Genomic DNA, 25,032 nt, shown 5'->3' with positions numbered 1-25,032 from the left:
GCCTGAATGCAATGCTCCCTGCCACAGTAAGAGGCAATTATCCATTTTTTTGGACTAAACAATTGAAAAAAAAGCAGAGGCTGATCTAATAAAAAATAATGGGGCAAAATAAATAGGAGTGAAGATGGGGAAGCAGAATAAGGAATTAAAGGAGAGAAATCTGGAAAAAAAAGTAAAGCTAAATGGTGAAGGGTGTAAAAATGAAGGGTTATGAGTGAGAATTTGAAAAAAGTAGAAAGTATCTCTCCTCTTTTCTTTCTGTAATTCTTCGGCAGTGGGCTGTGATAGTATGAAATAGTTGTGGGCCACTATGTTCCATTAAGTGCTAGGGCTAATGGAACAAGGAAGTGATACGGTACAAAGGCAGTAGTGACTGACCCTAACCCGCCCGCTCCCGCACCCGACCCTAACCCGCCCGCTCCCTACCCGCACCCAACCCGGGCCCGCTGCTCCCCTTTATTTATAGACCCGCCCTGCAGTAACGTCACAGGCGGGGCAGGGCAGGTGGAAGTCTATATATTCCGGCGCCTGAAGCCGGCAGTACTTGGTCGGCTGGGAGAGCAGCAGAAGAGCTCAACCCGCACCCGCCCGTGACCCGCGCATTTTGTCCAGGGGTCGGCCTGAACCCGCCCGACCTGCGGGTTCCGCGGGCCTCGGGTCGGCCCACAACATCACTAAAAGGCAGGGTTACAGCAACAGTTAGCAGGAGAGAAGCAGAGACAGGCACTAGAGTCCCTGTGGTATGCCAGCTGGCAACTCAGTCTAACGGTCCCCACCAAAATAGCCCCACACTTGATAAGACCGGCCCTGCGGTGCTGCACTTAACTTGCGTACCTCTAGAACTGCTGCCGGCTGCGTTATACAGGGAACTCTTGAGTATCACTCATGTATACTCATGTACCCCCTACTGTAAATGATAAGGATATTAGAAGTCACTGAGGGGTTGTTCTGTGACCATATAAAGGCACAAGGCTGCAGGCTGAGTTATACAGGGAACTCTGAGTATCACTCATGTATTATAAGGGATAATGTACCCCCTACTGTAAATGATAAGGATATTAGAAGTCACCGAGGGGTTGTTCTGTGACCATATAAAGGCACAAGGCTGCAGGCTGAGTTATACAGGGAACTCTGAGTATCACTCATGTATTATAAGGGATAATGTACCCCCTACTGTAAATGATAAGGATATTAGAAGTCACTGAGGGGTTGTTCTGTGACCATATAAAGGCACAAGGCTGCAGGCTGAGTTATACAGGGAACTCTGAGTATCACTCATGTATTATAAGGGATAATGTACCCCTACTATAAATGATAAGCAAACATAAATTTAAATGTCTATTGGTATGTATCTTATAGGATGCACTATTAGAAACTAAAATGTACTCCTTTTGTATTTATTTATATATATATATATAAAATATGCTCTTGTTTAAATTAAAGACCAGCACGCATTTCTGTGTGGGCTGCTTGCCAGGGCTGCTTTTTACTCCCAGTCCGGCCCTGGTCACACCCTCATTGCACCCCCGCCTAATGGTTTTAAAAAATAGTGGTGAGCACAACTTTCCCTTGTTTGTTATACCAATTGTCTTAGTATATCTGTATATTGATTGCTGTTCTGTTTCTATATGTACAGTGCTGCAGAACAAGTCAGTGCATAATAAGTTAATGTAATAATAAAACTGCATGTTAATTAACAAGCAAAGCAACTGGGGTTCCCTCTACAGCAGTCCAACTACAGGCCCCTTCAGAACCAATTTTGTTAGTTGTATGCAGCCCTCAAAGTAGAATTAGGGGCAGATTCCCTAAAGGGCGAAGTATGTCCTTTTGGAACTTTGCCGATTCCCTAATGGGCGCAGGCGTCACTTCTCTAGCAAAGGAGATAGGCGCAAATGTTGTATTGTACTATTAACGCCAGGCTATTTTCGCTCTGGTGAACAGACGTAACTCAGCAAATTCACTAAGATGCGGATTTTACCGAAGGTTCCCTTATTCGCAAGACTTGCCTTCGCCAGATCAGACCAGGCAAAGTGCAATGGAATGCATAGGACTTACTCAATTTTTAGTGCAATAAAAATCCCAGAAAATGCTGACGTCTTGAGTGATAGCATGCAAAGGTCCGTGAATTTTTTTTTCGGGTAACAGGGTTCCCCCCTACATTTTCTAATATATGGAACATAAACTAAACACTGGGTTCATGTGTAGGGACTTATAACAACTGTATTTTATTAGTTAAGGTTCCCTGGACTTGTGTAATATAATGTATTTGCTGAAACATATACATCCATGTAACTTTATCAATTCCCACCGTATGCAAATTAGGCAACGCTAGTGCATATTCGCTTTGATTGCCGAAGTAACACTAGCAAAAATCGCCAGCGTTCGGCGCCCTGGACGCAACTTCGCACCTTAGGGAATTTTACTAGCGAATTTACGCCTGGCGAAGTGTTGCGATGGCTTCGAAGCCGTCACTGGTGAATTTTCGCTGCTTAGGGAATTTGCCCCTAAGTCTCTACTGCTACTGCACATTAGTCTTTTGTGTACTTGCATAATAACCAGGTCAGGCCAGTAGAGCTCAGTGTGGGGCACCCTGATCAGCCAATTCTCATTTAACAAATTTCCATCTGACGGAATTGTATATTAGACACCCTTATTTGTATGTATATTTTCATACCCAAAGGAAATGTATCTTCAAGTAGATTATTTTCCAAGTCTTTCTTTTCTCCTCCACTTGATCAATGGTTTGTGAAGTGCATAAGCCCACTGAGATGTCTCGACCACCAGCTCATGGACTTGAAAGGCGGCTGGTTATTTTTAAAATGCTAATGCAGCAGCTCCCAATAGGCCGCTGTGCAAAAAATGAACAATCTCTGAGTTAAGAGATTTCCATTAGGGACCATGTTCCTGCTTCCTACCAGGCTGAGATCAATCGCTGTCAAACCCACTAAGATAATTTTCTATAATCTGAATGAAACCCCTCCTAATTAGATAAAAAAAGCAAGATAATCTATATAGAACATAGTGTGAGGCTCTTTGCTCACATAGTTTTCAGCAATGATATTATAATTAGACTATATACCTATAAACTCACATAGACATGTATGTCCCCACTATGACAAGCTGTCTTGTATATGGGCCATAGATAACAATTAAGAATGCCCACCAACACTAACCTCACAGCCTCTGGAACTGAGCCTGGTGGAGAGGGGGGCCCAGTAAGGTTAATACCCACACTTTGATCTCTGTCAAGGCACACCATCTAGAATTAATTTACATTTCAGATGAAAAAGGTTGACAGCATGAAAAGGCATCTTGTTTCTGGTATGTGAATGTGCTGTAATAGATCGGGAATTCTAAAAGGAAGTTCTGAGGAAGCTAAAGGGATAAACCCCCACTGCTGATTTTACTGGGAAACAGATGAAAGGAAAGCAAATTTCAGTGTGTGCCTGGCTGTAGGAACAACTAACCCAAATGTCGCTTCAATTTTAAGTACAACGCTTATCTGCATGGATTTATTTTATTTTTTACATTTCATTATAAGTGCTGTTCTCGCAGATATGGATTGTCTAGATTTCTTTTTTTTAAAATTATAAATATAATGTAAAGGTATAAATAGTATTTGCACAGATTTGTATTTCGTACAGCTTTCAAAATGCAAACTAATTGGTATTTTTACTTCTACTTCTAGATGTGTTACCTTGTAACCTTGGCTGATAATACATGGGGCATTTGCTCAAAAGCATCCAAAACCTTCTCCGCTGCCTTTCAATACTTTAATGGGATTGCCCTGGCACTGCTGGTACAAGCAGCTCTCAGCCCCAAAAAACATATCAGAGAGAGGTGAGGAAAATCTGTACTAGCTTTTTCAGCTGGGTCCCACTGACATCAATGGGAGGTGACAGATGTGGTTTCAGGTGCTACTCTGCTGGCTGCAATATGCCATTGGGGCAGACATAGCCCTAAGATGAAGGTTAGACTGAATTGAATTGATAAGCAATAAGTAATGGGAACTAAACTTGAAATTACATCAAACAACATACTTGCACTGAAATACCATTACTTATCTAGCATTTAAGTTATTTTGATGCACCCAACCAGGCAGACAATACTCTTCTTAGTTTTTCTGGTTTAATGCGCATTGGTTGTAAGAGAATACCTATTCCCTGTCTAGGTAACACTCATAATTATGTGAATACAACCTTCTAGACATTGTACCTGTGGTACACCATTACTTGCTTCTTGTTGTGGTTGCATAACTGGAATTCTAGGGACAATGCTGCATTGTGTAGAAAAATATGGCAAAATTTACCAAATCTTTGTACTTTAAACACTATTAAATTAGCTTTGTGTATTATCAGACAGGAACAGAGGGGATAGCTAAATTCTGGGGAATTTCAAAGGCTTCAGAATAATGAGTTTCTGGATACTAAACCCCATATATATATTTTTTTTTTACTTAACACACTACTACATACCTCTGTCTAATAATAAACATTACTTCTAGGTTACAAAAAAACTACAGCCTTCACTCCTTTATTTATCTAGGGAAAGGCTGAGTTTAGCGCTCTCAGGACTTGCCATATCTGCCTGCAGTATCATCTGCCTCAGGAAATCAGCCACATTACCTTGACAATTAGCTTTCATTACCTGACTGAAAACAAACTGCTGCTTCATCTCTTCTTGCCCTTAGTTGCTGATATTTCCTTTGTGCATCATAGTCTCTCCATGCTGCAACAAAAGTTACTGTAAGTCTTCACAGTGTATAAAATTGGTTAATTTGGACCTCACTATTAAGACAGTAAACCACAAGTGACCATTATTGTTTATAGATGTCATAATTTACATCCTATAGTTAAACATAATGTATATATCAGAAATCACTAGGTCCTCATTCATAAAAGCAAGAGGCAATTGACTGTACTGTTACTGTATATAGATCACTGAACCTTGAGGTGTCTTCTTATATATTTATTTTTGAAGCAAGGGGTGCACTATTGTTAAAAGGTGGTGCATGTACAGTATGTAGGGACCATTGTATAAAGACAACGAACATGGTTGAATTATTAAGGACCATAAGAGTGGTTTATTTATTTTCTGGGAAGTATTCCTGAACTTACCTCCATATAAAAGATGAAATAATGTACACCCATCTGCTAGAAGTCACCCTTGAGAATTATGATCTGTATAAAAGAACATAGACTGCACCCTCATTCCTTTATATAGTCATGGAACTCCTCCGTGACCTCTAACATATTAATATGGTGCAATATTCCATATCTAGTGTGGCTACATTACTTTGACTGAGGAATATTTTGCTGGATTTTAAAACAGATTGTGGCCAGGTATAAGTATTTGGGGATTTAAATTTAATGTGTCATTGGTTTGTTTAATGTATGGGACACTTGTGCTTTTAGCATATATGATTGGTTGGTTGTAAAGGTTTACAAGACCTAGGGCAAAATTACACTTCTAATAACTTTCCTCAGTCAGTATTTTTATATGTGACATGAGGTGGTGCTCTTCCACGTTTCTCTTTTACTTATTTATACCTCCTTGCACCGAGCCATCCCTTGGTATAGGCTTGCAGTACCACCATTTTCCCGATCACTTCTCGCAGTAAAAGCTTCAGCTGCTCCACGTGGTAATATTTCAGGAACACCTACAGCGCATACAGATGGTGTGTTTATAAGCATGTGAATTCCACTGAACCTTGGTGCAACTATTCATCTCTTCTGCATTTACAAATATTCACACAATAAATGATCTGTGCATATAATATTCCATACACCCTCTAAACTGTGAATAAACGGAAGATACAAAGTATGGCACGTTTGCTTCAAAAAAATACTGGTCACTGAATTTACACAACATTAAAAAACATAATGTGGATTACAACAAATATTGTAAATTGAAGAAAGGGGATATATATTCATGTCTATCTTACCTTTGTTCTCCCTAGAACCCATTTGTGAAGTTTAGCTTTCTCTAGAATTGCAATGGAGCTTTCTGTCGTGGCAGGTGGTTTTGATGTGCTTTGAAGGCAAGATAATAATACCTATCAAGTAAGAGAAAACATAGCAACAATATTTATCAATTTCCTAATAATAATATTTTTTCAATTATAATAATCCAGTAGTGGATTAAGGGTTATTTCAAGCTGTCTTTGTGTTTTAAGAGTAAATATCACTTGTGGTGCTCTGAACACATTTTTGTGTTTGTGACAAATGTTGAACCAGAGCAGTGTCCACTCTCAAAATACAATCATAGCGGCCCCCATCAGGATGCAAGTTGAATTGACGTGCCTGTTCGATGGTTAAACTGTGGCAAGAAACCCCAAAACCACATGTTCTGATGTGAAATCAACTATCTAAATAATAAATGTTGAAATTCATAACATCAACTGTTTTTCTCATTTCTTCCTAATTTTCAAGAACCTCATTTTGTAAAATATGACTGAAATCTCCCATTTGCTATGGGTGAATAAAGAACTCTTGGGCATAAGTCATCAAATAAAACCTTAATAGACACTACCACCCATCATTGTACTTAAAGCAGGAGGATGGGTGATTATCAGGTCTCTGTTAAGGAAGATATACTGCTGTGCAAATGGCAATAGCAATTTAATTTCATACTCATTTAATCAAGCATTAAAAGTACATGCAGGGGATGTAAGCTGAAAGCAGACTTGCAACACATGTGACTGAAATGGCATGTGGTAGTAAGAAAATGAATGTAAGGTGCTTATAATGTAAACATTGCCATGGCTATCGCTATTATGTTGTCAAGTAATAAAGATAGAACAAGATACACATGGGGTAAATTTATCAAAGAATGAAGTTCCGCCACTAGAGTGAAATTCCGCAGCTCTCCATTCATTTCTATGGGATTTTGAAAGGCGTATTTATCAATGGGTGAAAGTGAAATTTCACCCTTTGATAAATACGCCTTTAAAAACCCCATAGAAATGAATGGGAAGTGGCGGAATTTCACTCTAGTGGCGGAACTTCACTATTAACTTCACTCTTTGATAAATATACCCCCTGGACTGAAAGCTATTCCGACACATAGGGGCACATTTACAAAGCTCGAGTGAAGGATTCGAATTAAAAAAACTTCGAATTTCGAAGTGTTTTTTGGGCTACTTCGACCATCGAATGGGCTAGTTCGACCTTCGACTACGACTACGACTACAAATCGAACGATTCGAACTAAAAATCGTTCGACTATTCGACCATTCGATAATCTAAGTACTGTCTCTTTAAGAAAAACTTCGACCCTCTAGTTCGGCAGCTAAAAGCTACCGAACTCAATGTTAGCCTATGGGGAAGGTCCCCATAGGCTTGCCTGTGATTTTTTGATCGAAGGATATTCCTTCGATCGTTGTATTAAAATCCTTCGAATCGTTCGATTCGAAGGATTTAATCGTTCGATCGAACGAATAATCCTTCGATCGTTCAATCGCAGGATTAGCGCTAAATCGTTCGACTTCGATATTCGAAGTCGAACGATTTTAGTTCCTAGTCGAATATCGAGGGTTAATTAACCCTCGATATTCGACCCTTAGTAAATCTGCCCCATAGGATCAGTACATTAGATAAGTATATGCACACGGGAGCCTTTTACAACTGATTTATTAATTATGCAGAAGCTGATCTGGAAAGTATAGTATCAAACCCTGCATTGTCCACAGGGAAGAGCAATTTGTGGTTTTGCATTTGAAGAAAATTTTCTTGAATCTGCAATAGAAAGTTGCCACCTGTTCTGTCATCTGCAGTGGTGCCGCTTCCATCAGTTGTCAGCAGCCCACAAGTTACCAGGGGCAGCAAGAAAATGCTCCGGTGAATTTCAAGAGCAGAAATTTGATTTTTAAAATAGAACTTTGCCTCTTCTAGTGCACAGAGTGCTATTGTGCTCCTTGAATTATTGATGCACCCCCTGAACCACACCGATGCAAGAGAACTGGGCAATGGGGTGCAGAATTGGCCCTAATGGTCTGTTGCCTTCCATATTAGGTGATGGAATTTGGGGCCCTCCTAATGGAGCTGTCTGGGTGCCATGTTTAGAAGAAATTGGCAACATGAAGATTAGTTGCAGAAAAGAGGAAAAAAGTTTTTTTAATGAAGTAGGACAATGTGTATGCTATTGCAGAGCAAAATACGCCTTAAATACAATATCATTTGCCTTCCCAATGCATTTTGACAAAATTCAGCGGTTTTGCAAAGTGAAACTTGATCAATGCAAATTCCTGGCCCCATGATTAATAATAACTCTATTTTTCAAGTGTATATATTTAAAATCAGTCCCTTTAATGTAGTCCTTATGCTTTTTGTATGGAAGTGGTAACCTTTGCTCTGTAAGGGGTCTGAAATAACTTCCTTATAAAATATTTTTCCTCCTGTAAGAAACCTTTTGTTTATGTAACAATTTTAGTCATATTAACATGTCAGCCACTAAATCAAAATACAATCTGAATATAACATTTTATCCATTTAGGCAGAGAAGGATGTGATCTGAACTGATTGATGGAACTAATAGCAGACAATGGTGCGGTTATCAGCACACGTTATTCTGGAGGAACAAGAAGTCTTTACCTTCACAAGGAACGCAGGTCTATTTCATAAGCAAAAACATAACACAACAGCTTAATGTGCCCACTGAATATTCATTACCCTCATATTTCCATTACAAATAATTGGGCATTTCCTATTTCACTTTTAGGCATTCTGCCCAACCTCAGCAGACCAATGCAATCTATTTTTGATTATACAGTAGGATGAAATTTTTTCACTGAAGGTTGCAGTGAATATGTTAACCAACATAACGTATTTCCTCTCATTTTTCTTTTCTCTGCTTTAAAACTCTGATTGAATATTTGTTATATTGGAGTACAAATCCACAGTAGGATTTAAGTGAGGTACTTGATGTGTCCACTGAAGGAAATTTAGGTTTTTTATTCTATGTCTAGGAAAACGTTGTTGAAGCATTAACCATGTATGGTGAACCACATGCCTGCTCAAAGTTCAATAATATTTCTCACCCAGTTCCCTTTGTGCCAGGTATAATAACTCATAGCAAGAAATCAGCAGTGAGCATTCACTGGTCCATGATTTGGAAGCAAAAATATGATTAGTTGGTTGTTAAGGTTTACTAGACCTAGGACAGATAATACACTTCTAATAACTGTAGCTGTAGGGGATCAGACAAATCCTTCCCCTGTTTTGCTGTTTGTGACATCATCCAGCCCAGTTATAGGCTGGAGAGCCATCCGATTGGTTGCACCCTTGGGAGAAAGGGTGTGACTGACTTTGGAGCCAAATTTATAGGGTCTCAAACAGAGCTTAATAGGGGTTTTATGTTGTATCATTCAGCCAGAACCTGTTTTTGGGAGTCTGTCCAAGAGTGCAGAGAATCTGCTGTATCTCTAGAACTACAGAGAGAGCCAATACTGTTCCCTGCCAAGCTGCTAGATACTCAGGAAGAGAAAGGTGCCACTGGGGAGATTGATCCTGCGGCAGAGCTGCCTGTAATCTCTGAGAGCACCCTGGTGAGTGAGCCACCCAAACGAGGATACTGGCAAGGATACAGACGTGGGGCCCCAGTTTGAGGACAGGTCTTGTGCATTTGCCTGCTACGTGGGAGTGGCTGCTCAGTTCCAAAGGGAGAGGTCTTTTTGGGAAAGATAGTGCTACCTGGGGTATAAGAGCTCTTGGGAAGGGACTCAATTGAACTGAGCTGTGTGGTCATTAACCCCTTCTAGAGGATTGGGACTTTGATAATAAAAAGGATTGTGTTGTAGAAACAGTCAGGTACCTAATAGTGAGATAGGTAGATCCCTCAGTGCAGGAGTACATTGTGTATTAGATTGCCCAAGCTCTTTCACTACTGTTTTATATAAAGGTTATATCTGTTTTATTTGCAAACTTTGTGGGGGTTTTTTCCAAGTGGAAATCATCTGAGGTGTGCTCCTCAGTGTTCCCTAGGTTGAGGCGCAGTACTGTAAATCCCAGTTCCCAGTACTTTTCATACACAAAAGGAACTCAGGGCCCCTGGATTGCCAAGGGTTAATTGCTATTAAAAGACAGTAACCAAATTAAGGTTATATAACTTTGCTCAATCTGTATTTTTAAATTTCTATGTGGTGGCAACTATATGAAATGATGGTAGTAAAAGACACTCTACTATCATTCTACTGGGGAGTTTAACCTTAGGTCCCCGTATTATGTTGATATATAAATTCCAAGATCAAGCTAGGAATCTCCCAGTTAATGGCTGCTCTTCCATAGTCATTGAATCAGGAAGAGAGACAGAAGGTTTCTGTTGAATTTGGTCTTTTCATCTGCTACATCTCAGCAGTCTTATTGGTTATTTAGGGCCAGTCAATTAGAACTGGGTGTGTCCTATTGGAAGTGTTCTCCCACATCATTTTCTCATGATTCATGATCATTGTTGCTTGAGTCTTGCCTTTGGCTCTCACCAGGCCTGCATTTGTGGCAAGGTCACAAAGGCCAGGGCCTAGGGTGGCAAAATATTAGGGATGGCATGCCGCCCAGTTGCATTCTGAGGAGCATTGGGGACGCACTGCTTCCAAGTGCTACGGCGCATGTGCACGTGCACTTGTGAATGTGGGGGGTGCTTGGAATGCTAGGCCTAGGGGCGCCTGCTTCTCTGACTGCTTCAATCTGTTCTATCCTGTTCAGGACTCTCCTCTTAGGCTAGTCTCTTATTGTTTCCCTCTTATCCTCCAAATGATCCATGCCTGAAGGACTACACCTATCTGTATATGTGAGATTTTCCCTTAGTGAATCCCCTATAGAATACATATGCTTACATTTAACTAATTATTACATGTAATTGAAAGTATTTGCCTATTTTTCATTTGTTTGCAGAGGTTTGTGTTATGTTTTGGTAGCCGAGGATGAGTAGAGTATAACAGTGCTTTATTTGCAGGCTCATGCAGCCATTACACAACAGTAAGCAACTCTAACACCACAAGCTGTATAGAAAATATGCACAGTATAAGTCTTGAGCACAGTGACATCTACAGACCATATGTATAAACACCACATATTCCCCCTATAGTAGGAAAGCATTTGGATAACTATAATAAACAGCAACAATTAAACAGTATGCATTTTAAAACAATATTAAACATTCTTCACATCACAAAGTCCTTGGTCCATGCAGGTAGTTTTCTTATTCTCTCAATATGCCTTATTCACAATGTAAAAGTCACATTTTGCAGTATTTGATTCAAATTGTACAGTCACTGGCAAGCAACCAAGCACAGGGATTGGATCCTTTAAGTAACTGACCAATATGTTATGTTTTGGTAGCTGAGGATGAGTAGAGTATAACAGTGCTTTATTAGCAGGCTCATGCAGCCATTACACAACAGTAAGCAACTCTAACACCACAAGCTGTATGTATAGTATGTACAGTATAAGTCTTGAACACAGTGACATCTACAGGCCATTTGAATAAACACCACAGTTTGCATTCAGTGATATGAATAAAATAAATCTTACTTCCAAAACGAAAGCTGTAGTGCAGAGACATGTGAGACTGGTAGAATTGTACAAGCACCTTTTTAGCATTTTTTTTGTCTTTGCCTGACAAACTTTGCTTTCCCTTACTTCGGCATCAGCCTGTCCTCAGATGTCTTATTAGCAGTTTATAAAATGCAACTGTCAAATAAGCATTGTTTGAAAATGCCAAGGGAAGAGTTGCTTGTTCATCTGTTTAGTTGTTACATGACTCACAGGGATCAAAGTACCAATTAACTTTCAAGCTTAAGAATCTCTTCACATCCTCAGATACAACAAAAGGCTGTGACTCTTGTTCACCCTTGCCTAATGGATTTTTGACTATGAACAAAGAGGTGCCAATTTGTTTAGCATTTGATCTGCTCTTTTCAAAAATATTTTTAGCATTACACAGCTCGGTCGCTAATGTATTTATCTGTTCACAATATTTCACTTAAATAAAGCATTTTGCAGCTGTAATTCTAAATATGTGTATGACAAATATAACCTTATTATGTGCCCAACGAACATAACCTTATTATGTGCCCAACAAACATAGCCATTTTAATTTATCAATATCTCATAAAATGTCAGATTGGAAACTGCTGTGCATTTGTGACTACTAGGTTTATGCCTGCAATTATAAGAGCATTGGCTTCTTTCTTCTCTGTATATAAACCTGTATTTCTTAAGGATTTTGATTTTTTTAAAATTTTCATGTGGAATTAAAGTTAAGTGGAGACCAGATGTAAAACCAGGACCATTTCCTGATTCAGCATGGGAAAAACTTGCTATTGATATTGTCGGTCCTTTTACCGATGCTCCTATAGATTGTAGATTTGCTATAGCCTTGATAGTCTATTACAGTAAATGGCCTGAAATTGCATTTGTTTCTCATTGGGGATGCACCGAATCCACTTTTTTTGATTCGGCCGAACCCCTGAATCTTTCGTGAGAGATGCGGCCGAATACCGAACCGAATTCGACCCTATTTTGCATATGCAAATTAGGGGTGGCAAGGGGAAAACATTTTACTTCCTTGTTTTGTGACAAAAAGTCACGCAATTTCCCTCCTGCCCCTAATTTGCATATGTAAATTAGGATTTGGATTCTGCTGAAAAAGGCAGAATCCTGGCCGAATCCAGAACCGAATCCTGGATTCGGTGCATCCCTATTTCTCATATAACATCAGCTACAGTAATAACATTTCTGTCTACAGTTTTTAGCAGAGAAGGTAATCCAATTGAGTTAATATCAGACAATGGACCACAGTTTGTCTCATCCGAGTTTGAATTCTTTCTGAGAGAGAGGAATATTGTGAATAGGAAATCTTCACTGTATTACCCACAGGCAAATGGAGAAATCAAGCGATTCAACAGAAGTCTGAAAGAAGCACTACAGACAGCAAATCTTACAACAGAGTTCCTACATAACTACAGAGCAATGCAACAACACAATCATCTCCTGCTGAATTATTACATGGCAGACAGATGCGCACTAAGTTACATGTTGCAGACATCAAACTTCCACAAAATACTGTGCCTACAAAATCATCTACTGCTGACATTGTGAAACGTCAACAAGCCAAATGCAAGGCTTATACTGACAGAAAACGTGGTTCCAGAGAAGTACACCACCTGGATCTTTAGTCAGAATTAAGAAACTAGGAATACTGAAACAAGGACAATATAAATTTACTACATCACTTGAAGTGAGACGCAAGTGAGGACCATGCACATATGAACTGTCTGATGGACGCATATGGAATGCAAGTCGTCTTGCTCCTGTTAGATATGACTTTGTAGAAGCTCCATTTGATGAAGGACATTTTCCTACTCCTGATGTCAACTGCAATAGGCCTGAAGAAAGTGGACCTATAATGCGTATTTAGAGAATCAGAAAACTACCTGCATGGACCAAGGACTTGTGATGTGAAGAATGTATAATACTGTTTTAAAATGCATACTGTTTAATTGCAGCTGTTATTATAGTTGCCCAAATGCGTTCCTAATATAGGGGGATTATGTGGTGTTTATACAAATGTCCTATAGATGTCACTGTGCCGAGACTTATACTGTGCATACTTCATACAGCTTAAAAAGTGAAAGTATGAGTTGCTTCCTGTTGTGTAATGCCTGCAAGAGTCTGCTAATAAAGCACTGTTATACTCTACTTATCCTCGGCTACCCAAAACATAACACACTGCATCTTTAAATTCTTGTTAATTAACCCAAAACATGCCATACTAATCACCATTTTGAGTCCACAAGAACTTCACACGACCAATAGCAAGGCCTTTTTCCAGTATTTAAGTTGCACTTGCAAACTACTAACAATGATTTTCACCTTTTTCCAGTGAAACGAAGCTGCATAAGAACCCTTTCCCAACAAAATTTCATTGCCTCCCGATCATCGTTGGGCTTGATACAATGGTATAGTGAGGCTGCCCAACTACCATTTTTGATAAAAGATCCATTAGGGAATACTGTAGAAGGAAGAAAGTTGATACTGTCAGGAGTCTGGCATACAAAAGTACTGTGGGATTTCTTTTGGGAAAATAAAAATAGGGTAGGGATGGGCGAATTTGATGCCCATAGACTTGTATGGCATCGTGCACCAAAAAAGAAAAAAAAATTTTTGACGTCCGAATTTTTGGCGAAATGAAACGGGTCAAATTTGCCCATCCCTATTCTTACGCCAAGTCTAATAACCCATATAGCATAAAAACGGAAGGGTGATAAAGGTGAGGTAGCTTTAATGCTTTTCCCTGTAGCTATTAGTGCAGACTACACTACATTCCAAAGTTGTCCATAAATGTTGAAGGATGAATAAATATATAAAACACTAAATATATGAAGCCATCAAATCATTAAGAAATGGGAGGAAAGTTAGAATTTGGAGCTGAAAACATTTTTAGCTATCCCAAATAAATATTTTATTCCGAAAAATTAAACATCTGCCATACATACCCAGAGATTCTGGTTATAAGGTTGAATTGGCCTTACTGGATGCCTATGATTACGTGTGGTAACACACGAAACGCGTTAGGGCAATATATGTTTGTGTAATAAAGTAAAGTGAATTTTACCGCTGCCTGGAGTCCTGCTGAGTGCGTGCCAAACTGCCGATTTTCAAGTTTTGATGTCTCCCCCATGCTGAGGGTTCGGGGCGCAGCACCCGGGCCACTGAACAGGAGCGGTGAGTGACCCATAATTTACTGCATTGGAAGGTCATAAGCGGAGGGTTCGGGACAAGTGCACCCGAACCATTTTAGAATAGCGGTGAGCAAGTTTTCGAGAACAAAATAGTAATAGTAACCGCTGAAAAGAAAAGGCCTCCAATATATTGGATTAAACATACGGCGGGGGGGGGGGGTTGGAGGTCTCCTGCTTCTTTTCTTTAGTTTAGTGAATTGGCCTTACTACCTAATAAAGCTGGCCAAACACTAACAGATTCAGATTTGGCTCTTTTAGACTAAAGCTGGCCATACATACACTTGTACTTGTCTTGTACTTGTTTGGCGATATCAGGCTAAACCAAACGTAGCACACAACAATTTGATCACAACAAGGAAAATAAGGGAGGTTGAATTGAGGACCGCATCTGGCAGATCTTTTAAACCTGCCCGATCGACATCCAACCGACTTTCTGCCAAATTTCAATCAGGGAAGCCCATCAGAGGGCCCAATTAACTGCCCAATAAGCTGCCGACTCAATCTGTCGGCAGTTTATCTGCCGCTGTTTGTACCCTCCCTGACAGAAATCAGGTTCAAAATTGGGCAAATTTGAAAATCCTGTTGGGCAAGGACTGTATTTGAGATCATCAAATAAGCGTATCTTTATGTGTATGGCAGTGCCGGGCCTAGTAGAAGGAGCATCCAAGGATATGAGCCAATCACAAGCCATAGGCGATGTGACAAAAAGCAAATCTGGTAATCACCCAGGATCCTGAATTAGGGTAGGGAGACAGAACAGATACAGTTCAAAATAATAGTAGTATGTTTAAAAAAGTGACTAAAGCTCAAAATCCTCATAATAGATTTTATTTCCATTGGGGACACTGCACAATGTATTTTAAATCAAAACAGGAAGAAACATTTATTAAATGTGTGTTATTCCTTTTCAGAAAGTGAAGAAAATGGAATATTAGGCTGTTCCAAAAAATAGCAGTGTCTGCATTCTTCTTTACAAACGCAAAGATTCACTGAGAAATGCACTATAACCAGCATGCACAACATTTTTTTCACAGAATGAATGACCTCACTAATTGAACTCCACACTGCTATTATTTAAGCTATTGTTATTTTGAACAGGCCTCAATTAATTTCATGACTGTTGGGTCTACTCGGTTTCTATTACTTTACTTCATTTATTAGTGAATTATTTGCCATGTGGAAATATAATTTCTACAAAAAACAGTGATTGATCATCTTAGCCCTCCCCCAGTACACCCTTAGCACATTCCTCTTCTGCCTACCCATAACTCCAGCCCCGGTATATGTTCGACTTTACCATATCAGTGCACCAATGGCCACCTATATACAGTATCGGACTGGGCTGGCAGGACACTGGGAGAAAACCCAGTGGGCTCCCGCCAGCCCAGGCCTGTTCCCCCAGCTGCCCCTTAAAGTAATGAATTGAGCTGTGGCTTGCGCCACGACGTGTTCGTGCATGCCTGCAGCGTGACTATTTGGGCAGTGGGCCAGGGAATTGGAGGTCCTGAGGGGAGGGCCCTTCATTTGTAGCCCTGGAGGGCCCCCTAGGCTCCAGTCCAACCCTGCCTGTATACAACTTACTGAGATGCAAGAAAATGTTGTCATCTGAATGATTTGGTAACCTACAAAAAAAGGTGCAGCAATGATGTTGCTGTGGAGTAGAAAAACATTGTATGGAGACGAACATGTTACCCTAAAATAAGAAGCCACTGTTTGTCTTTTATATTTGTTGTCTCTTCTGGATGTCTCATCATTTCCATAGTGTCTACCTATATGGAACAAAAATAGCGATAAATTACCCATAATAAATTACCTAAATGTTAGCAACATGCATCATTTTTTTAAGAGGCTTAGATTCACTATTTCCATTTTTACATGGCAGGGTTTAATAGTGCCAGAGCTAGAGATGGCAGAGCATGGTAGCGATCACTTACGGAATTCTGGCTTTGAATATTGCCTTGGGATGAGGCTGGCAAGGTTTATATTTATTTGATAAAATGTGAATAAATGCTGTGGCTGTGAGGCAATCATGTAGTAATATGCCCTTTCCCCATATGTAATAAGAGACACAATTTTACCCAAAACCCATGGCAAACAATAAGATGTTTGCTTTTTAACAGGTGACTAGCATATGCTACCTGCTGCCGGTTGTTGTTGGTTGGGCATATTTATTATGCTGTGTATAAAACAGCAGGATAATACACCACACATCGCCACGCTTCACCATGTAAATTTTTTTTCTTAAAGTGACTTCTGATGGAAGCAATGTAAAATAATGGCAGCAAATCTAGCTTTGGCATGGCGTAAAGTTACACACACAATGTGATATTTTACATAGCTTTTTAGACCGTTTTTTGGCAAATTTCATTTTACACAGCATAGTAAATTTGCCCCATAGAGAGACTTCCGCTAGAAGCAATGTAAAATAACATTAGCATGCCATAAGATAGCAAACACCATGATAAATTTGCCATTTATTTTACACAGCTTTTTTCTGCAAATTTCATCTTACACAGCCTAATTTGAATTCAAATTTCGAATTCAAGTGAATTTTTTTCACTCTAATAAATTTGAATAAACTTTACAACTCAAATGGGAGGTTATTTAAGAAAAAATTTGAACGTCTAATATTCGATCGAATAGGAACGATCCGAAAAATCGATCTGTATTTGATTCGTATTCTATTTGTATTCGATTCGAATTCAATTCATATTTGATTCAAGTTTTCCCTCCAGTAATAACTAGAATGTTAGGAAGGCTATTGACATCTTCAAATGGCTCAACGGACCTCTGTCATTCACTCTGCTGTGAACTCGGCAGGTTTTAGGTGGAGAATATTCGAAATAGGACTGTTTTCATGATCGAGGTGTGATAAATCTCACATTTAAATTTACATTCCAATAGGGGGATTAAAATTCAAATGTGTGAATTTTGACACCCAAAACATTTGAATCTGAAATTACTATTCGGCCCTTAATAAATCTTCCCCTTAGTGTCTTTTATTATATAACCCTATTTGTGCTTTAGCCATGAAACATTACTTCCCACATGTGGCAGGTGTTAAAAAAGGACAGACTAGCATCCCCTTGTGTTACACTGTGCACCTCCCTCTGAATTTTTTCACACACACAGCGCAGTCATTCCCCTGGGCATGATCAGTAAGATAAACTCTGTCAAACTACACAGTGGGCCATTGCCCTATGCACTAAATTAGAAAAAGACCTCCCCAGACAGCACACCTGGCGATTCAGGGAGATTTAGTCGCCTGGCGACTAATCGCCTCGATTAATTTCCCCGAACGGCTTCGCCCTGTCTTGTGCCGGCTAAAATTAAAAGTCGCCTGCAGCATGGCACACGCGGCACTTCGTATTCCGAAGTTGCCTCACGAGGAAACTTCGGGCGACTTCGGAATACAAAGCTCTGCTTGTGCCATGCCGCAGGCGACTTTTCATTATAGCCGGCACAAGACAGGGGGAAGCCGTTCGGGGAGATTAGTCGCCCCCAAAGAAGAGGCGATTAGTTGCCAGGGGACTAAATCTGCCCGAATTGCCAGGTGTGCCCTTTCCCTTAAAGTAAATGATTTTGCTGTGGTCCTTATGGTTATCTGATTCTGAGTTTATATCTGGAAACCATAAAGCAAGATAGTGCTGCTGCTTTATTGGCATAAAGCCAAATTTTTTACACAAAAACAAAACGTCCCCTTTTCAAAGCAGAGTCGTTAGTCTTTTTCCATTTGCTATGCTAAACAATACATTATATTAGTTAACACATAGGGGCCGATTCATCAAGAGTCGAATATCGAGGGTTAATTAACCCTCGATATTCGACTAGGAACTAAAATCCTTCGACTTCGAATATCGAAGTCGAAGGATTTAGCGCAAATGCTGCGATCGAACGATCGAAGGATTATTCCTTAGATCGAACGATTAAATCCTTCGAATCGAACGATTCGAAGGATTTAAATCCAACGATCGAAGGAATATCCTTCGATCAAAAAAAACTTAGGCAAGCCTATGGGGACCTTCCCCATAGGCTAACATTGACTTCGGTAGCTTTTAGCTGCCGAAGTAGGGGGTCGAAGTTTTTTTTAAAGAGGCAGTACTTCGACTATCGAATGGTCGAATAGTCGAACGATTTTTAGTTCGAATCCTTCGATTCGAAGTCGTAGTCGTAGTCGAAGGTCGAAGTAGCCCATTCGATGGTCGAAGTAGCCCAAAAAACACTTCGAAATTCAAAGTTTTTTTTACTTCGAATCCTTCACTCGAGCTTCATGAATCGGCCCCATACTGTTTTCCAACAACAATATCCTTTTAATATACCCTATTCAATGGATGTACTGAATAGGAGCATATTATATGATCAGTATCTAAAAATTTTGTTAATTGTGAGGGCAGCCAATTTAATTATTTGGCACAAGGTAGAGGGTTAGACTGAGGATGGCTTTGGACATTTGCCAGGTTGGCAGTCACGGCCTGAGGGGGAGTCATTGCACCATTACCCTAATGTATAAAATTGTCCGGATAAAATGCCTAATCTGCAGCTTGGTGTTCATCAGTTGAAAGAAACAGAAGCCTCACTAGTCTAAGTATATTAAAAAAAATTGTCAAATAATTTTAATCACCTAATGATAATTTTTCATGTTTTTCCAAGCACATGGGGGCATATCTCATCTGTTAAAGATGTCATTGTTGGGAACTATTCTAGTTCATTATATTTATATTAATAAATTGCCGTAGATCTTTGCATCGTCTATTACATGCTAATTGTTTTAAGACTTTAGCAGCATAAAAGCAAAGTAATGGGCAGCAACAAATGTAGCGCTGCAGTGTCGCGTACACTTTTGCAATTGTGCAAAGTATTTAAACGGACATTATGTTCAATAATTAACCAAAGGCAAGAATGGTTAATCTTAGAAAGATTTGATGCAATATATGTGTATATATATGAGGGATGTCAGAAGAGACATTTAAAAATGCCCCAGTGCACTGCTGCACTTTGTACCAGAGTAAGAACTTGCACAATAGCCTGTACAACTGTATATGCTCAGACTGGTCTACCAGAGTTCCAGAGGACTGCCTGTTGATCACAGGGGTCAAAGTATCAAAAACTGATATAACACCTCAACAACACAGCCCCTAACTAAATGTATAAGTTCAATCTATGTGCCCAAACAGCCCTGGGACCACCAACATCACTATATGAAAAAACACAGGTAAACACTCATGAACCAAGAACATAGTAGAAGTGAATTATACACCTCCAAAATAGCAGCTAAATATGTTGGTCCACACAGACATTTCAAAGAATTTCCATCTGCATATCCTTATTCCCAGCATAGGCCTATTATAAAATCCACACATTTGGCACTAGCTTATATCTATTTTCTCCAGGCCCAGGGTGTCATGTTCTATAGTTGGCCCTTGGCAACCCAGTACAACAAAGTGTATATGTTATTCACTTTTTACATACTAAGGGGCTTATTTTTCATATTTTGGAAATGTAATATAAATTAGAAGAGACCCAATAATACTTCTAATTTATATTGCAATTTCCAAAATTTATATTGAAATTTCCAAAATTTGGGGGATGAGACCTTAATATAACTGCTCTCTTGGACTATGTTATTTAATTCTGTTGTTGTATGTAAAAACATAATCAGCAATTATATTTCAACGGTTAGAAAACAAGAGCAAAGATCTTATTGGTTGCTGTAAGCAGTTTTGCATATTAGTTCTGTTTTCCTAATAAAGATTTACACAAATACCAACCTTAATACGTCCAGCATTCAATCGAGGAGTCAAAGACCTGCAAGCTGCTGTTATCCTTGTCCGTGACTGTGCCAGGTTACCAGTACAAAAAAAAAATGATTAAAAAGTTGGAAAAAATGTGCATTGTGATTGTAAAATGACTGTTGCTTAAAGGAAGGGAACACAAGAGATTTTTGTGCAACTGCATTGAGTTCAACAGAGTTGAAAGAAATATTGCTAAGAAATCAGCAAGTGTCTGCTTCATTTCCAGCTCTGTGTTTTATTGCCAATCAAGGTACATTTTTAAATAAAGGTTTCTAAAGTCTATTGTTCAAACTTATTTATATACAGTAGGTTGATTCTTGAGAATCACTGCTTGACCACCAACACTCTATGGAAAGTTCATTGGCACAGGCAGTGGGGGATATTTGCCCATACTGCATACATGCTGCAAACTGAAACCTTTCCATCTAATCAAGCAAACCTAAGCATTAGTAGTGCTCTAGTAGTTCATTCACTGCTGCCTGACATATTGTTATATCCTGTAAAGCTGTGGATGTATTTTGTCTAGATGTTTAAATCAATGTTATATTTAATTTATTAGAGGATGAACCATCTCAGAAACTCAGGATTGTACTGGAGCAGAAGATTAGCATTCACCCCAAATCTGACATTTACTTTTCACCTATTTGAAAGCAGATTGGATGCTAATAACTTGCTATGAACTAAATCTTAAAAGAGGAGTTGTACTCACTAGCCCAGTTTGCTTGCAATTTACATTCTAGAAAATAATACATCTCACATCCCACTACCACATAAAACTGCAACTATTAGGTACTGCACTACTAGCTCTTGAATAAGCACAAATGGGTATGGGATCTGTTATCCAGAATGCACGGGACCTGAGGTTTTCCAGATAACAGATTTTCTTCAGTAATCTGGATCTTCATACCGTAAATCGACAAGAAAATCATGTCGACATTAAATTAACCCAATAGGCTGGTTTTGCTTCCAGTATGGATTAAGGTACTGTTTATTATTACAGAGAAAAATGAAATAATTTTTACATATTTTGATTATTTGGATAAAATGAAATATATGGGAGACAGCCTTTCCATAATTCAGAGCTTTCTGGATCCCATACCCGTACAGTCATTTCTATCTGCACAGATTTGGCTGTTTTCCAGTAACGTTCACTTTCAAAAGGAAGCAAGAAGGTCAAATAAAAATTCCTCCATCATGGTGAAATGCTGCATATCTCTGTAAACTTCTAAACGGTGCACTGCTCAATCAACTTCTGCTTCAGCGTTACTATTTCTTTAAACCAGAGAAGTTGAAACATTATTGACACCAGTTTAGGAAGGAAGTTATGAGCACAATTCATCTGTGAAGCATGAATTGTATTTTAAAGTTTTACGCAGTTTAACACAAGATGTCCAAATGTTTTCTCTGGCTATATCTTCAGAGGCTAAACTGTGATTAATAACATTGTAAGAACCCTTTGAAGCAGGATTGGTGACATCAAAGTCCTAATCCATGGGTGGCGGGATTTTTTTTTATAATGACTAGGAAGCATTTTAATACATTTCAAAGGATTTCATCATGAATAAACAATAGACCTTTGCAGATGTGCTGCACACCTTTTCCAAACATAGTATAGAATTAGGCTGCTATTCTAATGTAAATGCTGTATGTTAACACCTCTTCAGATGTTAAGTATCCGTTTAGCCCTGTAACACAGTTTAGCAGAGCAGAGAGCAAGGGATGTCCATATGTCTCCAAGAAGAAATAGCACTAAGCCATGGAGTATTACACATCATATATCGTATGTGCTTGCATTATCATCTTTGACAAGGGACTCCTCAATAGCTCAATTGACCCTTCGCCTTCAGATATCCCATTGAACCCCATTGTTACATACCGTAATGAGACACCAGGGGGCAGATTTACATAGGATCGAATATCGAGGATTAATTAACCCTCGATATTCGACTGCCGAATGTAAACCCTTCGACTTCGAATATCGAAGTTGAAGGATTTAGCGGTATTCCTACGATCAAAGGAATAATCGTTCGATCGAACGATTAAATCCTTCGAATCGAACGATTCAAAGGATTTTAATCCATCGATCGAAGGATATTCCTTCGATCAGAAAATTGTTAGGAAGCCTATGGGGACCTTCCGCATAGGCTAACATTGGCCTCGGTAGGTTTTAGGTGGCGAACTAGGGTCGAAGGTCGAAGTAGCCTATTCGATGGTCGAAGTAGCCATATTCGACCATTCGAAATTCGAAGTATTTTTTCTTCTATTACTTCACTCGAGCTAAGTAAATGGGCCCCCAGGAGTCAGAAATGGTGAAAATGGCCTCAGCATTTGTTAACATTTTATCAAATAAATAGGACCTTGCCAGCCTCACCCCAAGGCAATAACTAAAGCCAGAATTCCATAAGAGATCGCTACTATGCTCTGCCGCTCCTCACTTGAGATCAGTACTATGTCATTATATCCACCACTGAGTATTAGGCTGTCTCTACCTACAGAGATGGCCCCAAACTCTGCTATGAGCAGGAGCTGCATCTCCTACCATCAGAGACTTTCAGCAGTCCTGCTGTCGGTCCGGAATATGCAGTGTGTCGATCATAGGAAATCCAAGCAGGCTGTCAGCTAGCACAAGCAGTAGTAGCGTCGGTATCAATCAACCCACTGTGCAGTCACAGGAGAGAACCTCCTTTCTCCCTGTTCTAAATTTACCTCTGGCAAGGTCCTACCACTGCTGTGACAAATAAAACTTAAAATAAATTATCATATATCCACTGTTTTGATCCAGAGGAAGGCAAAACCCAGCTTGAAGCCACTGCCAATTATGCCTCAAGATGGAAAAAAATTCCTTCCTGACCCCAACGGCGATCGGAAACATTCCCTGGATCAAGCGTTTGACATTCAATAAAATTGACTAATAACATGCAAACTCTCTCATGTTTATACTGTATAACTATACCAAAACCACAATATAACAATACATGCAGGAATACATCCACATTTGCTTAATAGATAATATGAGAACATAAAGAGAAACTCCTAACATTTCACAAAATATGCAAAAAAGGGGAGGGTGGTTGGGATGTTTGTACCTGCTCAGAAGATAAGGAAGTGCACAGCTTCTTCCCCTGAGATCACATCCCTGTCTTTCTCCACCCCCAGCCTGGCATTTCCCTGCCTTACTCATTCCGACTCACAGCTACATCTGATTTTGCCAGTCTTTAAATAAAAACCAGTGTAATTTGGCTGCTGGTCATTCAGATCCCTTGTCATGCAGCCCCTGCGTTTATAGCTCCAGGGCTTTCCTTTATTAGTGGAAAGCCAACACATTCTGTAGACTCTGTATATACATAATGATGCAAACTGAATATGACTTAACATGTAATGGATACAAGAGATAATAAAAGAGGTCCCCAAACCTTGGTGATTGCCTCCCTAGGAGGCAGCTGGGATAAGTGGGGCTGCTGTAGATAAATGTTGGGCAAGTACCCTTCTATGTGTAGTGGTCTTTTGGTCGCAATAAAATGGTAATGGTAATGGTAAGCTGAAAAGTTATCATCGTGAGCATTGTGCTGTGGTGCACCATCAAGGAACTCATTTCCATGACAAATTTTCCCTTTGGGATACTTTAGAGCAGAAGTTTGAGGGTTACCGCATATATCTTTTGAGAAGCAAATCATATCCATGGCATTTTTTTAGGATCAAGCTTAATATCTCTAGTTTGAATGTATTATTATTATTGATATTATTTTATAACCAGTCCCTGCCCCCATGGAGCTTACCAGCTAAGGTCCCTATCACATTCACACACACTGTGGTCAATTTCAACAGCAACCAATGCGCATGCCTGTTTGTTTTGTAGTGTGGAGGAAAACCAGAGTACTCAGAGGTAACCCACACAGACAAGACACACTGTTTGGAATCAAACCTAGGGCAATTGCTTTGGAAGACAATTGTGTTACCACTAATAGGAACAACTGATGATATTATTATAAGTGCAGTCATATTGTTGCAGGGCTTTCTATGTACTTAAGCCCCATTATTTTCTTCTACAGAATAAACATTCTATAAAAATCCTACAAGAAATCTTTCATCTGCACTGTGACTTTAAGGCTGGATGTTTGGAGATACTCTATAGAACTTTCATTTGAAGCAACGTAGAGGGTTCTTCACAGTCAGGACAGTGAGGTTGTGGAATGCACTGCCGGGTGATGTTGTGATGGCTGATTCAGTTAATGCCTTTAAGAATGGCTTGGATGATTTTTTGGACAGACATAATATCCAAGGCTATTGTGATACTAAACTCTATAGTTAGTATAGGTATGGGTATATAGAATTTTAATTAAAAGTAGGGAGGGGTGGATGTATGGATGATGGGTTTTCATTTGGAGGGGTTGAACTTGATGGACTTTGTCTTTTTTCAACCCAATTTAACTATGTAACTACTATGTAACTATGTAACTATATATCTTAGATAAGATTTCTGCCTACAGAGCACATTTCATAGCT

General features: G+C 39.4%; 1 pseudogene; it reads right to left on the bottom strand.

Annotated features, from left to right (window-relative positions):
- Positions 1-13,705: 13,705 nt before the first annotated feature.
- Positions 13,706-25,032, bottom strand: part of LOC108702268 — an 83,610-nt pseudogene continuing 72,283 nt past the window's right edge.

Source organism: Xenopus laevis, chromosome 9_10S (assembly GCF_017654675.1).
Source record: "Xenopus laevis strain J_2021 chromosome 9_10S, Xenopus_laevis_v10.1, whole genome shotgun sequence".
Lineage (NCBI taxonomy): Eukaryota > Metazoa > Chordata > Amphibia > Anura > Pipidae > Xenopus > Xenopus laevis.
This window is presented reverse-complemented; position numbering and strand designations above follow the sequence as displayed.